The sequence below is a fragment of the Littorina saxatilis genome, unplaced genomic scaffold (genome assembly GCF_037325665.1).
Source record: "Littorina saxatilis isolate snail1 unplaced genomic scaffold, US_GU_Lsax_2.0 scaffold_590, whole genome shotgun sequence".
Taxonomy (NCBI): Eukaryota; Metazoa; Mollusca; class Gastropoda; order Littorinimorpha; family Littorinidae; genus Littorina; species Littorina saxatilis.
Window position 1 is genome coordinate 67,829 of NW_027128041.1, and position 13,585 is coordinate 81,413.

Sequence of the window (13,585 nt, forward strand, 5' to 3'; positions counted from 1 at the left end):
AACAGATCTAAGATGGAGAGCCGCACTGTTATCACGGTGAGTTGTGTGCCTTTACATCCCCAACAGATCTAGGATGGAGAGCCGCACTGTTATCACGGTGAGTTGTGTGCCTTTACATCCCGAACAGATCTAGGATGGAGAGCCGCACTGTTATCACGGTGAGTTGTGTGCCTTTACATCCCCAACAGATCTAAGATGGAGAGCCGCACTGTTATCACGGTGAGTTGTGTGCCTTTCCATCCCGAACAGATCTAGGATGGCTGACATGACCGCTCTGACATCATTCTGCCTTTGACATATTCACGACTTTCCGACCTTGACATTGTAGTGGGGGTCAAGTGGGCGTCGGCATCATTGTCCAATCAGAAATTTTGATGCGCTTCCGCTTCCTGTCCCGCCCAGTCTGCGCAAAAGAAATGGCGCAAAACTGTTTGCGCGGAAAAAGGTGATGAAAAAAAGAACACAACCTGGTTTGATAACCAAATGATTGCGATCTTGCATTCTAGCCAAGGAGCTCTCTATCAAGGAGATGCACCACAGATTTCCAGCCTGTGCTAGCAAAGGCCATCATACTGATAACAGTAACGTTAACAATACTATCATGGTCAACATAAACAAGCAGTTTTCTGATTTTGTACTGATAGGGGGACATTTTGCTTATACAAACAGTCATTTTGGCGCTTTTTTTCCCTCACATTAGAAAAAACCCCTGCCGGATGTGCATTAAAACCTCTATTAAAACTTGACTGAAGTGAATTATCACTTTCTTGCATGTTTATCAGTTAAAAGAACTGAATGATCAACATACATTCAACAAAATACTATTCTCATTTAATAACATAAATCAGATTAAATGAGTAAAAAGGATATAAAACTAAAATTTTAAGTTTGTTTTTAAAGTTCAAATTTAAAATTTGATTTTTAATGTCACACCTGCAGCATTGTCAAACGGAGACGCCCAGTAATAAAATGGAAAGCAGTCAAACATGGCCCAGAAATCTAGTTGTGATTCTGTTTATCCAAATGCCGCACCAAGCAAATTTCATTGCATTAAATTGTTAAAATATATTTTTAACAAAACAACAGAGAAGAGGAAATGAGAGAGCGAGAGAGGACAAGAGACGGAAGAGTGAGAGACGAACACACAGCCAGCCAGCCAGAAAGAGGGAGAGAGAGACAGATAGACAGAAAGTGTGTATATATATGTGTGTGTGTGTGTGTGTGTGTGTGTGTGTGTGTGTGTGTGTGTGTGTGTGTGTGTGTGTCTGTGAGAGAGAGAGAGAAAGACAGAGAGTATGTGTGTGACTTTGAGATAGAGTGTGTGTGAGAGGGGGCAGTAGACAGAAATGCAGTACACAAACAAGGAGGGAGACAGAAGAAAGTCTCTAGTTATTCACAACTTAAATAGCAGTTAGTAGGGGTGGGGGGTTGTGGGAGGGTCAAGGAAGAAGGTCTACCTTCCAGTGAGCTACATCATCCGGGCCTTCTTCAGGGATGTCTGGTAGAGTGCTGTCTCCTTCTCCTGGTCTCGATCCAGCTTGTGTAGTCCATGTAGCAGCACATTAGACAGGTGAGTGTATACCTTTGTGCAGGTGATGTCAATGTCACAAAATCCTGCCAGTGTCTTGAGGATCTTCAGCAGTCTGTTCCGACAGCATGCACGTTGTCGAGCCTCCTTCATGAATTTGAGCCCAAGTCGCACAAGCTCAAAGGTGGACGCATGTGGAATAGCCAACGAGCCTCTTGACACAGTCTCAATGAAGTCTATGGCTTCACTGCTGACAAGCTCATCCTCATTCTCAAACCTCAACTCCTTTGAACACTTCTTCTCCAGCCAACCTGCAACATATGCGGCGCTGCTTTCTTCGAAGTCAGTCAACTCAATGTTTGAAATGCACAGCTCCATTGAAGTTGCATCCTCAATGTTGACATGAATATCCAGACAAGTGTGTTCATGGGGCACAGGTTTCAGTTCAAGGCTTTCAAAATAAGTAGCTGAATGTTTTGTCAGTCTTTTTTTGCTTGCATTGAACACATCCGCACTTGTCAAGAAGGCGTTAGCTCCGGTTGACTGCCTATAGACCCCAAACTCACCCTCGAGCCTGTCACTCTGGAGCTCACGCAGAAGCACATACTGGAACTGTTTTTGTTCCAGGAGGTGAACACATACTCCCTTCAGTCCCGCCATGGTTTGGATCAATGCCCTCTTTGTGTCGTGTGTAAAACACTGTACACGCAATGGTCCCTGCCCTGCGTCAGCTTTTTTGAACAGATCCAAATTATAGAAGTCAAGTGAACAAGATCCTTTGACTTGGACAGCTCTGGATGGATCGTTGAATCTGATGTCCTGCCCCTTCCTGTCAACGTTGACGGTATTCCACCAGTTCAGGACAGTCTGGATGAAATCAGCTGTGGCGTCAAATTTCTTGAGTCTGAGGGCAGCTACAACCTTCTCACTGAACACCTTGAGCACATGCTGCACGTTCTGAAGCTGAAGCTTAGATGGACGAACAGCGGCTTGAGTGAGTGTGGTGGTTTTCAGAATACTCCCTTTCTCAGCATTGTAAACTTCAATCACTTGATCAAATTCCGCTCTCAGATGACTGAGCTTTAGGGTCTTTGTTTTCTCTGTAATCCAGTTGTTTCGGATGCACTTTAGAAGATGGACGGTGTCAAACAAGAGAAACCAGTCCCGCTGACTATCCAGTAGATGCTCACCTTTCCCTGTTGACTCGCTGAATCCAGGGAATTGTTTGCAGTATAGCTGGTTAATCTTGTGGTTGTCAGTTATGGAACCCAGGACAATCCCACCTGCTTTTTCGACACAGAGAGCTGCTTCTCTCACAACTGCAAATTGGAAGCCAGCAGTGAGTCTGTGGACTGGTGTAACCGAAACCATAACGCTTGGCCCCCCATGTAGTGCCCTCATCATCACACAAAGCATGGAGGTAGCTCTGCATTCTTCATTGTTTTTGGCCATCCCAATCAACGCTCCCCCAGAGAAAGAAAGTGTTGGTCTGATCTTGATTTCATCAACCAACAGAAACACATTCTTCTGTTGATCTACCTTTACTTCTTTGAATGTTTTTTCCAACACATGAGAAATGTTCACTGATGAAACGATTTCTTGGAATTTCCTTTTGCTTGGGAGAACCAATATTTCCCTCAAATGCTCATACTTACAGTTTGGGAAAGATTCTATTGCGAAGCAGTAGTCTTTAATTGTGTACTCTTTCTTCCACAAAAGTTCAAGCTGATGAGTGAGAAAGGCTAGCTTCTGTCCTTTCTGATTGTCTCTACAGCACTCACATGTATTAGAATGTGCTCTCAGATCTGTCACAACTTTCTCAAGTATAGGGTCGCATGTAAGATCAGAGTTCAAAGCCCGCCGGACAGCATCATAGAACATCTGTAATTATAAGGTAAGACAAAATGCTTAGACTTAGGAACACACACACACACACACACACACACACACACACACACACACACACACACACACATGCACGTGTGCGCACATAAAATCATTAAGTGATTAACCCATATGAAATGACACACTCAAACGGCACATACATTGTCACACACACACACACACACACACACACACACACACACACACACACACACACACACACTGAACCAAACACAGTAACACACATGTATACTCACACGTACCATCAGACACACACACACACACACACCTGTTACCTATTACCTGGTAGGAATTGAACCCATTGTTAGGATGGAGAAAATTTCCAAGAGGCACTCTGATTCCGTTTTTGAACGCTTTGAGAGTTACAGGGCAAGTCAGAGTCTGTCTGTTTTCAACAATAACAGAAAGATTTGCTTCACTAAAATCCTCTTTCATGAAGACACACACAAACTGTTTTTCGGATCTTGTAATGATCACGTCTTTGTATGTTTTTCTCAGAGTTTTCTCAGGATTGAAACTTGCGAAGGTTTCAATTCCATCCACTTTCCTCAAATGTTCCAGTTGCCTTGCTTCAACGTTTGTAACATCCGTGGATCTTGGTTGAGCTTTCGGCGTTGGCATGCACGATTTTGGGATTTGAGGGAAGACACTCGGCGGATGCTTAGGTCGTGTGCGACCTCCAGGAAACGTATGAACTTCGTAGCCTTCGCTCCAGTGCCTCTCACAAACGAAGAACTTGTCAGGGTCGATCACAAAATCTTTACGTGGAGGCAGTACATTAATCCAAGTCTGTCTCTCGGCTGCATCAGTTGGAAGTTTGAACACACGGCACGTGTTGTTCTTGTTGTAGTTCCCGTTACACCCTACTATGCCACACTTATTCACCATTTTCTATTCATACAACATACATAAGATCTGTAGCAAACATCCCAGAATCCAAACATCGAAAAAACACTGTTTAAGTATCCATAAATCCACAGAAAGTAATTTGTAAACAATTCATTCAAAATGCCGCCATCAACAATAATGCTTACTTCCGGTTCCTGATACATGAGCTACATAACAGAGTGCGCGTTTCAAACCAACACAATCATCATAACGGTGACAAATTCTAATAAAACGTGTTTCAAAATAAGGTTTTAATGGTCTTAATGGTCTTTAAACTTCATATTAATATCTAAAATACTGATTTCAACTAAGCAAAGATTCATCCGCGGGTCAGTCGTCGCGAGACAAGTAGTACCAAATGCCGCGTGCAGCGAGCCAGTCTTGGAGCCAGCGATAAGACTGGCCTTTGCTAGCTGAGGCTGGAAATGCGCAGTGCATCTCCTCTGATACAGTACTCCTTGATTCTAGCATAATTTAATGTGGAACAACGACACATCTGATAAACAAATAGCCAGTTTGTTACCAACATGAGAAACTAGGGTTTAGAATCGAAGCGGTAAACCCGGACGCTGTTTGTACACGTAAATCCGGAGAAGCTATCGAAGTAGGTGACATGTCGTTTCACTCCGAGTGTGCCAGCACCGGCCCTCTACCCGCCAAACCCCCACTAGGCAGGGAAAGTGGTTCGACCTTGCATGAATGCAGGGCAAGTTCGAGTTTGCTTGCTAAAATTGCTGCTAGTGCTTGCCTTGTCTAGATCTGGAACTTTTTCAATTGGATTTTTTCTCTCTATTATACTGGAATAAGTGGGTGCTTTTCTAGATCTAAGCATCGACCGAATTAGATAATGATGTTCCTTGCATTGCATTCTCCTAAATCTGTTATTCTAACCAGTTTGTTTAAGAATATAATTGTTCGTTTTTTGTTGATAAGCTTACAAGATTTTTTCTTTTTTAAGTAAGTGGTTTCACACGTACAACATGAGACCCACATGCACTAGACAATGGAAGTTGAGGTCCTCGTTCAATACCACAAATGCCAGTATTATACTTCAGACTCCTTTTGGAGGAATGTGTGGGGTTTGGGTGTTGAACTTGAAGTGGCAGATTGTTTGCACAGGTATGAATGTTCGTACGTTCGTACGTGCACACATGTATGCAGGCATTTGTTTGTCAAGCAGGAACATGCAACATTTTGTTGACCGTATGTGAGTGCGTGTGTAATAAAACCAACGACAAACAATACAAAAAGCTCCAGCTCTGCTTCTTCACCAGTCACAGACGCATTGCGTTGTTCAGCTTTCCAGAAATATATTAACTCAGTCAGAACCGGCTTCATGAATATTTTATTTCAGGAAAAAGTCAATCGAATCTACACAAAAAAAGGTTATTGCGTTGTTCTGTCTTTGAGACTGTACCACGTAATATTGAGCTTCTAGAAGAAACATGTCTGTGGCATAGTTTGACCCAACAGATAGAGAAGTCAACAGAGGTATTCTGCCGTCAGCAGCTTTATTGCTGTTTTGAATTTGATCTTGCATAATTTTATTACATAATTTTGCAACACACAAAGAAATCGTAATTGAATATTTTACGCAAAATTGAATAATTCGCAAACATGTTTGTATGAACAAATATTATTTTAAGAAAATATGAGTGTGAGGATGGACGTATTTTGAGTGAAGTAGCAGAAATTCTTTTTAAGTTCTTTAGCTACATGCACACGTTCTGTTAATTACGTTCATAGCAGGGAGATCCAGATTAATAATACTGCTGTGACAGGTTGTGGTTTCCATACACACTTTGAATACAGGAAAACAAAAACAAAAACACAGTTAAAAAAAAATGTGCACATAGGATTAAATCATTAAAGTTTACAGAATAAAAGCAACATATGTACAAAAACAAATCTCGTGGTTCTCTTGTCAAACCCACTGTAGTAAGCACAGAATAGGAGAGAAGATTTTGGAGAAGGTGGCTTTACCTACTGAAGTAAATGATCAAGAGGATTCTAAGCATCCAGTGCTAAAGCTCTCAAATCACAAGACATACACACTTGTTGTGGCTATCCGAACTGTTGATTTAAAAAAAACCATACCTACAAATTGAAAACATCTATTACAAAATTATATATATTGTATGGATCTGTCTTTGTAAAATATACTGTACAGAAAATTTTAAATAATCTGCACAAATCTCGTGGTTCTCTTGTCAAGTAGTAGGCACAGAAAAAAAACAAAAAACCCCTGTGTTTTGTCTTGTAAATTATACTTTACTAAATGTGTACAGTATTCTAAGAAAAAAAAATTCTTCCTTTTTATTATATCAATTGCCTCCCTTGAATTTTATTTGTAAAATAATTCTGAGAAAAAAAGCTTTCTACTTAAAAGCAGTGCAATCAAGAAAATGGGTACAACCTGTGTGTATACCTTTATTCCTTAATCTTTTTTATTTAATTGAGGATGTCACTACGCAGTTTTACTGATTTTAAAAAAATTCGCTTCAAATTATCTCCCTTGAACAAACACTTCTTTTTACAATTAAATTTTGTTTACACGAAGAGGTAGTTTTAAGGGTATATATATACAAAAAAACAATATTGCAACCTTAGATGTATTTACATTTGGACTAATTCCATTAAAAAAAAATTCAAACTATAAATGATAAATCAAAATAAAACAGATTTTGGGGCTGTACACAAGCTAATAGGATTAAACACGAAAGTCGTACCCAAGAATCGTCAAATACTTTTGCTAACAGCTATACTTAAACATAAGAAAATATGATCTGCATCTCTTGTTATGAAGATGATGGCACTGGTCCACCGAAGTGCATGCCATATATGCTTTACTGTGCGCTCTCCCTCTCAATGGTCTTTCTCTGGCTGACTCGATTCTGAGGAGATAAAAGAAAACACATTCAGTACAAGCTGTAAAAAATAACAACAAAATTAGTATTACTTAAAGTAGCTGCTGGTTTCTGAGTATTTGATTGAAGGCCCAATCCGACTTGTAAGAAGTTTGCCCGACTGTCGCAGATTTGGTCAGGTATGGAGTAAAATCATGCCTCAATTTGGTAACATACAAACTGCAATATTCTAAGGCTGTGAGTGTGAGAATACATCGGTGCCACTTTTTAAAAACTTTCTTTTTGTGTGTGCGCATGTTTTAGTGCCAAAAATGAAGAGGCCGAGTGCTCTCTCTGCAAAACTTGTGTGAAGCTTCAGAGCTCTATCAATGGTTTGAAAGAAAAAACATACTTTTCCATTTTTGACGTTCTTGTTCCCTTGCCTGTGAAATTTACTGTCCGTAGGTTACCGGATTTTGTTAATGTCCGTGAAAACCTCAACTATTCATTGCTGAGTGCCTAGTGATAGCTATCCCCCCCCCAACGACCTAGCACTGCTGAATCCTGATTCTTCCCATTGTTTGATTCTGTAATGAAATTGTGTAGTTGGTAGTTATGTGAGCTTCTTCTTGGAGGGGTGGGGGTGGGGGGGGTGCTGGTTGGTTGGGTTTTTGGGGGTTATTAAACCATCAGATTAAAAAGTAAGACTTCATTGTAATGTGCAGATATTTGTTCAGGTGCCCACCATTTTCTATGTGAAAACATGTTGCTAACTAACATGAACCCAACCATAAAACGTGATGTAGGTGAGTAGCCCATCTAGAAAAAAGAACCTGTTCTAATTCGGAATTAGAACAGGTTCGTTTTTCTAGATGGGCTACTCACCTACATCACGTTTCATGGTTTGGTTCATGTTAGTTAGCAACATGTTTTCAAATTCTCATCAGGCAATCACGGCTGACACTAAACACAGAACAGGTGGGAGAGACATAATTCAATTTACTCACCTTCCTTGCATTGTGAGACTGGCCATATGAATCTGCTGAAGTAGTTCCTGCACATATTTAATCAAATATTCATCTTAATAACGTGTTAATATCGCTTGTTCTAGCAAATCAGACTTGACAGTTTTCTGATGGCTTGCACAATTTAAGAGCTTGCCTGTCCCCAATCATTACAATAAGAAACAACATCTAGTATGCAAGTATTTTCAGGGTATGAAGGTTTTAATATAATGTCGGTTCTTCTGGGGGCATGGAGAAACACCTTACAGAAAGTAGAACATACACAACAAATTTCAAACAATTGAGGTCACACCACAGTTTTACTCACAAACAAACAACAGCAATACAATAAACAGTCTGCAAACGCCTACATGTTGTCTACACTAGGTATAAAGAAACAAAGAAGCACATGAAGACGGGCTTTGTCAAGTAGACCATTATAGCGAATGAGCAACAGCTGATGATCCAGACCACCAAATTGACATGATTTCCCCTTATTCAGTTTGTGATTGTAGTCATATTGACGATGCATGACTTCAATTTTTCAAAGTAAGTCTCTTGGTGCGTTTACGGATACATTCATTGTCACAATTACGACATGCTAATGTCTAACCTGGGTAAACTTCAATTCATGACTTTTTTCAAACTGGCATAGAAATTATGAGCATACCAGAATTATTTTCCTGTTAGACTGTCTTCTTCTTTTTCTTCTTCTGCGTTTGATATTCAATTCATGGCTGTCATATCGTCAGGTCAGTGGCTGCCATGAAGTCTGCAGTCTTCAGTGTCGGACTGTCAAATTAGATGATATTGTAAAGAAAGTAAGTAACATCTCATGATATTCTAACTTCAATTACATCACCTGTCTCACAGTCTGCCTCTTTAAAAATTAATGAATAATTTCAGTAACATAATTTTTGGGTAAAAAATAAAAAGGTATGAGAAATAATCCTTACTTTTTTTGTAATAACCCTCACCACCAATTGTTTTATTTCATTTCCATTTTAACAGATTTAGCACCTCTCCGAAAGCCAGAAATACACTTTAAATCCCACGCCCCCCTCGGCCCCCCCTACATAAACTAATTAAATAACTAATTAAGGAAAAAATCCTTACATCATAAAAAGTCAGAACCACCAAAACCACCCCCCCACCCATCCAATAAAACCTGAATACAAAAACACTTCAAAATAAAAAATGAAAACATTTAATTCCACTTACAAAATATAAAAGTTGTTATGCTTTATTTTCATTATCTGTTTACAAACACATAAATTGCTGTGCAAATCTTTTTAAAAAACATCAATGCCTGAGACACCAGTAACCTGTTTATATTGTTAACCTTGTAGCTTTTCAGTTTAAGAGGCTGTTCTGGAATCTGCACTAAAGTCAAACATAACCATGAATACCGTGGGAAAAATATTACATCACCAAGACCGAAAAAATAACACCAACCGACACTCCTCACCCTTATTTCACCCACTATGCCAACCCAAAGACTGGAAAATAATAATCAAATACAGAATGAACAAAAATGCTTGATTTCATTTCTTCAATGATAAGTTGAAAATCTTCATTCTTCATAATAATGTTATTGGCATAATGTGTAATTGCCACAATTTACAGAGTTTAATTAAAAAAAATGATGCGATAAAAATCAAAGTGAAAACATTTGTTTTTATACTGATACCTTATTTACCTTGTGGCTTGTGTGCCTCAGGTTTAGGAGCGGCTCAAACGTCCTCTGCTCCTCAGTCTGCAAGAAATTAAGCCATGGCCTGAAGGAGAATAGAAAAAGATCCTTTGTCAGCACCCTGTGTATGTGTGTGGGTGGGTGTGTTAGATAAATAGGCGGGGGGGGGGGGGAGGTGCAATAGCTACCACGCCTAATGCAGTCTGCAAAACAAGTGCAACACTTCTACAGAGCTTTTATGATACAAAGCTTCAAATAAGAAACACATTACAATCAAATGAAAGCTGAGCCTGTCATTGCAAAATAAGGAATATACAACAATCCAGTGGCATGTAAAATATTGTTCCTTCAGAAAGATGGCTCTGACAGCAGAAACAATTTAACTTGAAGTTTGAGTCCAAAATTATTTCTCTACATTAGTGAACGTACTTGCAGTAATACCCCTCACACATGAACTATTCACAGACTGAATAACAGTGTGTTCCCAATGTTGCTTCCGTGTATCGGTTAGATCCATCTCGGTTAGATCCATCTGCAGTGTACGGATTGTCATCCGTTTAATATTAAAAAGGAAAAACAATCAGAACTTGTCATCAGTGATCAACCTACCTTGCAAGAGTGGGGTGAAACACTCACTTCCTGCCAACATGTCTGCAAAAAAAAAGAGGAAACAATACCAATGGAAGCTTAAAATGGTTCTTTTGTTCAATATGTGTACACGTGCTTCATTTCTGGGGTGAAAGTGTAAAATATATTGATGGATTGATAGAACAATATTGCCTCAAGTTCACCGCACCAAAAAATACTTATCAATCAACATTGTCATCACTCGATCAGCTATTCCATCTCTTTCATAAGTGTGTGTGTGATGGTGTGAGCGTGTGTGTGTTTGTGTACGTGTGTGTGTGTTTGTGAACAAGCGTTGAAAAACGTATGTTTACCTTGCTCTAGATCTACCGACTTTCGTAGGCGGAGACTTCTCTGCCGTGACAGCGGCTTCGTTTCCCTGGCAGAATTCAACATCTTGTACAGATCTGCCGGTGATTTTCATTTCCTCCGCTTCTAGAGTCACTTGATCCACAGATTTAACGAACATTGAAATTCAATGTTCTTTTAGTTCTTGTGACGGAAGTAAAATCAAGGAATTAAGTGGGCATTCCTGAGCCCTCTGCTGGCTTCATGTCCACAAAGTAAATCGCACAAACTTGCAGGGTTTGGGGGGTAGTTTATTACTTTGAAGAAGAACAGCTAGTCGTCGCTGCCCGTTCAGCATTCTTCGCGCGACTTTTGTTTTGCAGAGGAAGGCATATGCAGTTTTTTTCCTGATGAATGTTGCCAGGGTGCACAAACTGAGAAAGCATTCCCGATTTTCCACAATTTTCTACTTCTTTACAGTCTTTTGCACAACATGATTTATAACTGCCGGTGTACGTCTAATTCATGATGCCAACCAGCTGGGTCAAAAGTTACGTTCGAGAAAATACTCGTTGAACTAAGTTCCAAACGAATGTCAAGGCCAGTTCTTGACTGGTTTTGAACTGAAGTTGGGCTCCAAATGAAAATAAACACTTCCTCCAGCTGCGCGACCCATTGATAACAACAGTTGGAACTGGTAGGAAGATGAACAGGTCTTGCGAACTGGCTACACACTGTTACGGTTCAAGTTTAAGTTCAAAGTAAACACTCAACTGAGGTTGCAGGTAATGGCGGACTTGACTTCCTTCATAACCAAATATCACTCTTCTGACAAAAAAACGCAAATGCTATGTTAAACCGGAAAATACGTAAACCGGAAAAGGAAGCGCATCAAAACCAAAATGGCAGCCCCCATGAAATCTGAAAGGTCACGGAAAAAAGTCGTGAATACACAGGAAGGAAAATATGTTTAATGATACACGACACTGATACATGCAAAGCCTGGCGGTGGCCTTACGAGTTATTTTCTGCTGCTGATTTGACGAAGTCACCGAGATAAAATTCGTTCCAGACATATTTTTTTCAGTTCCTCCGAGGCCACGCAGAAGAAGTAACGGAATGTTAGCGTGACGATATGTTTTGCAATATGACGTCTTATTGAACTTTGTTTCGCTTTTGACGTGAGAAAGCCAAGAAGAGACGTCTTGGTGTGTTTAGTCGGTGTCGTTTCTCATTAAACATGTGTGGCCTTTCGACCATCCCATCAAAGCTTGACCAAATCGTTAGCTATCTGTCATCCGGAACAGGTTGTGTATCATTGGTCCTGTTTTGTCACGAGAACTGTAACTGAGTTTGTTTTGTCTGTATTATAAAGTCAGTCCAATAGAATTCTCTAATTTTTCACACTTAATTGTTTCAACACACTCTGAAAATATCACAGAAAGATATATCAGCAAAATAATAGTTATAGATTTATAACTGAGTTTGCAAGTACAGTCAAAATGCCGCGGGCGCAGGATGGGTTTAAAATAATTAGACGTACGTGACAGTCACAGCACTGAGGACGTTTATTTTTTAAGTTCTTGAAAAGCCAAACAGATTACGTCTGTGACATTGCCAATTCTCTCTTCATTTCACTTGGCGCACTATACATAGACCTTTTTCACTTAAATTTTGGCGCATGCGCTGTGCAGTTTATTGTCAGATCTACCGGAACTAGGGGGCAAAAGGAAAAATCGACAACGAGGCTTGGTGCAAAGTCAAGTGCGGAGACGACGAGGCAAACTGTTGTGTTTGCAACTGCAAGTGCAACAGTGGAATGAAGAAAGAGAAATACGGTGGACAGAATTTGTCATTGTATGGCTTTCCGATGGGTGCAAGTGCGAAGGCGTAACAGCGAAGGACGCGATGGGTGCAAGCAATCCGACGACAGGGGTTTGTCGTGCCATTGAAAAGTCTGCTCGAGTCACTTCGTGTCTGGCAATGGCACGGCTATCAGCGATGCCAACTACGTTGACTTCGTACCCACCCTTAATCTTGGATTTCCCCCTCCCCACTCTCTCTCTCTCTCTCTCTCTCTCTCTCTCTCTCTCTCTCTCTCTCTCTCTCTCTCTCTCTCTCTCTCTCTCTCGCATGGTACCGTATATACATACACGGATGTTTTTCTGTGTGTGAGTTTGTGTGTACGATACCGTGTGTACGTATGCGTTTGTGCGTGTGTGTGCGTGTGTGTGTGTGTGCGGTGTGTGTGTGTGTGTAATGAAGAGAGAGACAGAGAGAGAGAGAGACAGAGAGAGAGAGAGAGAGACAGAGAGAGAGAGAGAGAGAGAGAGAGAGAGAGAGAGAGAGAGAGAGAGAGAGAGAGAGAGAGCGAGCGAGCGAGCGGTAATTGAATTTGGCTTTTACCGAATGAAAACTATTGTCAAAAACAGTGCATTAAGAACTAAAACCAACCAACCATAAAATAAAAAGCACCCTCCATCCCTTTTAACTGTCTCTCTCTTCTGCTTTCTCGCGCTTTTTCTGTCTGTCAATCCCCCCTCTCTCTCTCTCCCCCTCTCATTTCATAAAAGAATTTGGGAGAGAAGAAAAGGTTTCAATATCCTCGGTTATACCTTGTGTCAATATTTCCATTTACAAATATATGCAATAACACTGTCTTACAATTAGTCAAAAACAAAGCCCTTTTTTTCTAAAAAGATCAAAATCCGAAAGAAACAACTGAAAATCATGCAGAGACTTTCTTCCGAAAATTACAAATCTCTGGCAAATTGAAAGGAACAACAAAATATTCCTTCAGAGAGAG

The 13,585-nt window shown here is 40.3% G+C and overlaps 1 long non-coding RNA gene across 2 annotated transcripts; it reads right to left on the reverse strand.

Annotated features, from left to right (window-relative positions):
• Positions 1-5,648: 5,648 nt before the first annotated feature.
• Positions 5,649-11,724, reverse strand: LOC138956412 (uncharacterized). 2 transcript variants are annotated; one of them, XR_011452646.1, is made up of 6 exons: positions 10,806-11,724; positions 10,474-10,515; positions 9,871-9,927; positions 8,842-8,963; positions 8,175-8,221; positions 5,649-7,215 (listed from the first exon to the last, which is right to left on the reverse strand). It is a non-coding gene; the product is annotated as an uncharacterized lncRNA (long non-coding RNA). The 2 variants fall into 2 exon arrangements; XR_011452647.1 differs by having other exon boundaries at positions 9,862-9,927.
• Positions 11,725-13,585: the final 1,861 nt, after the last annotated feature.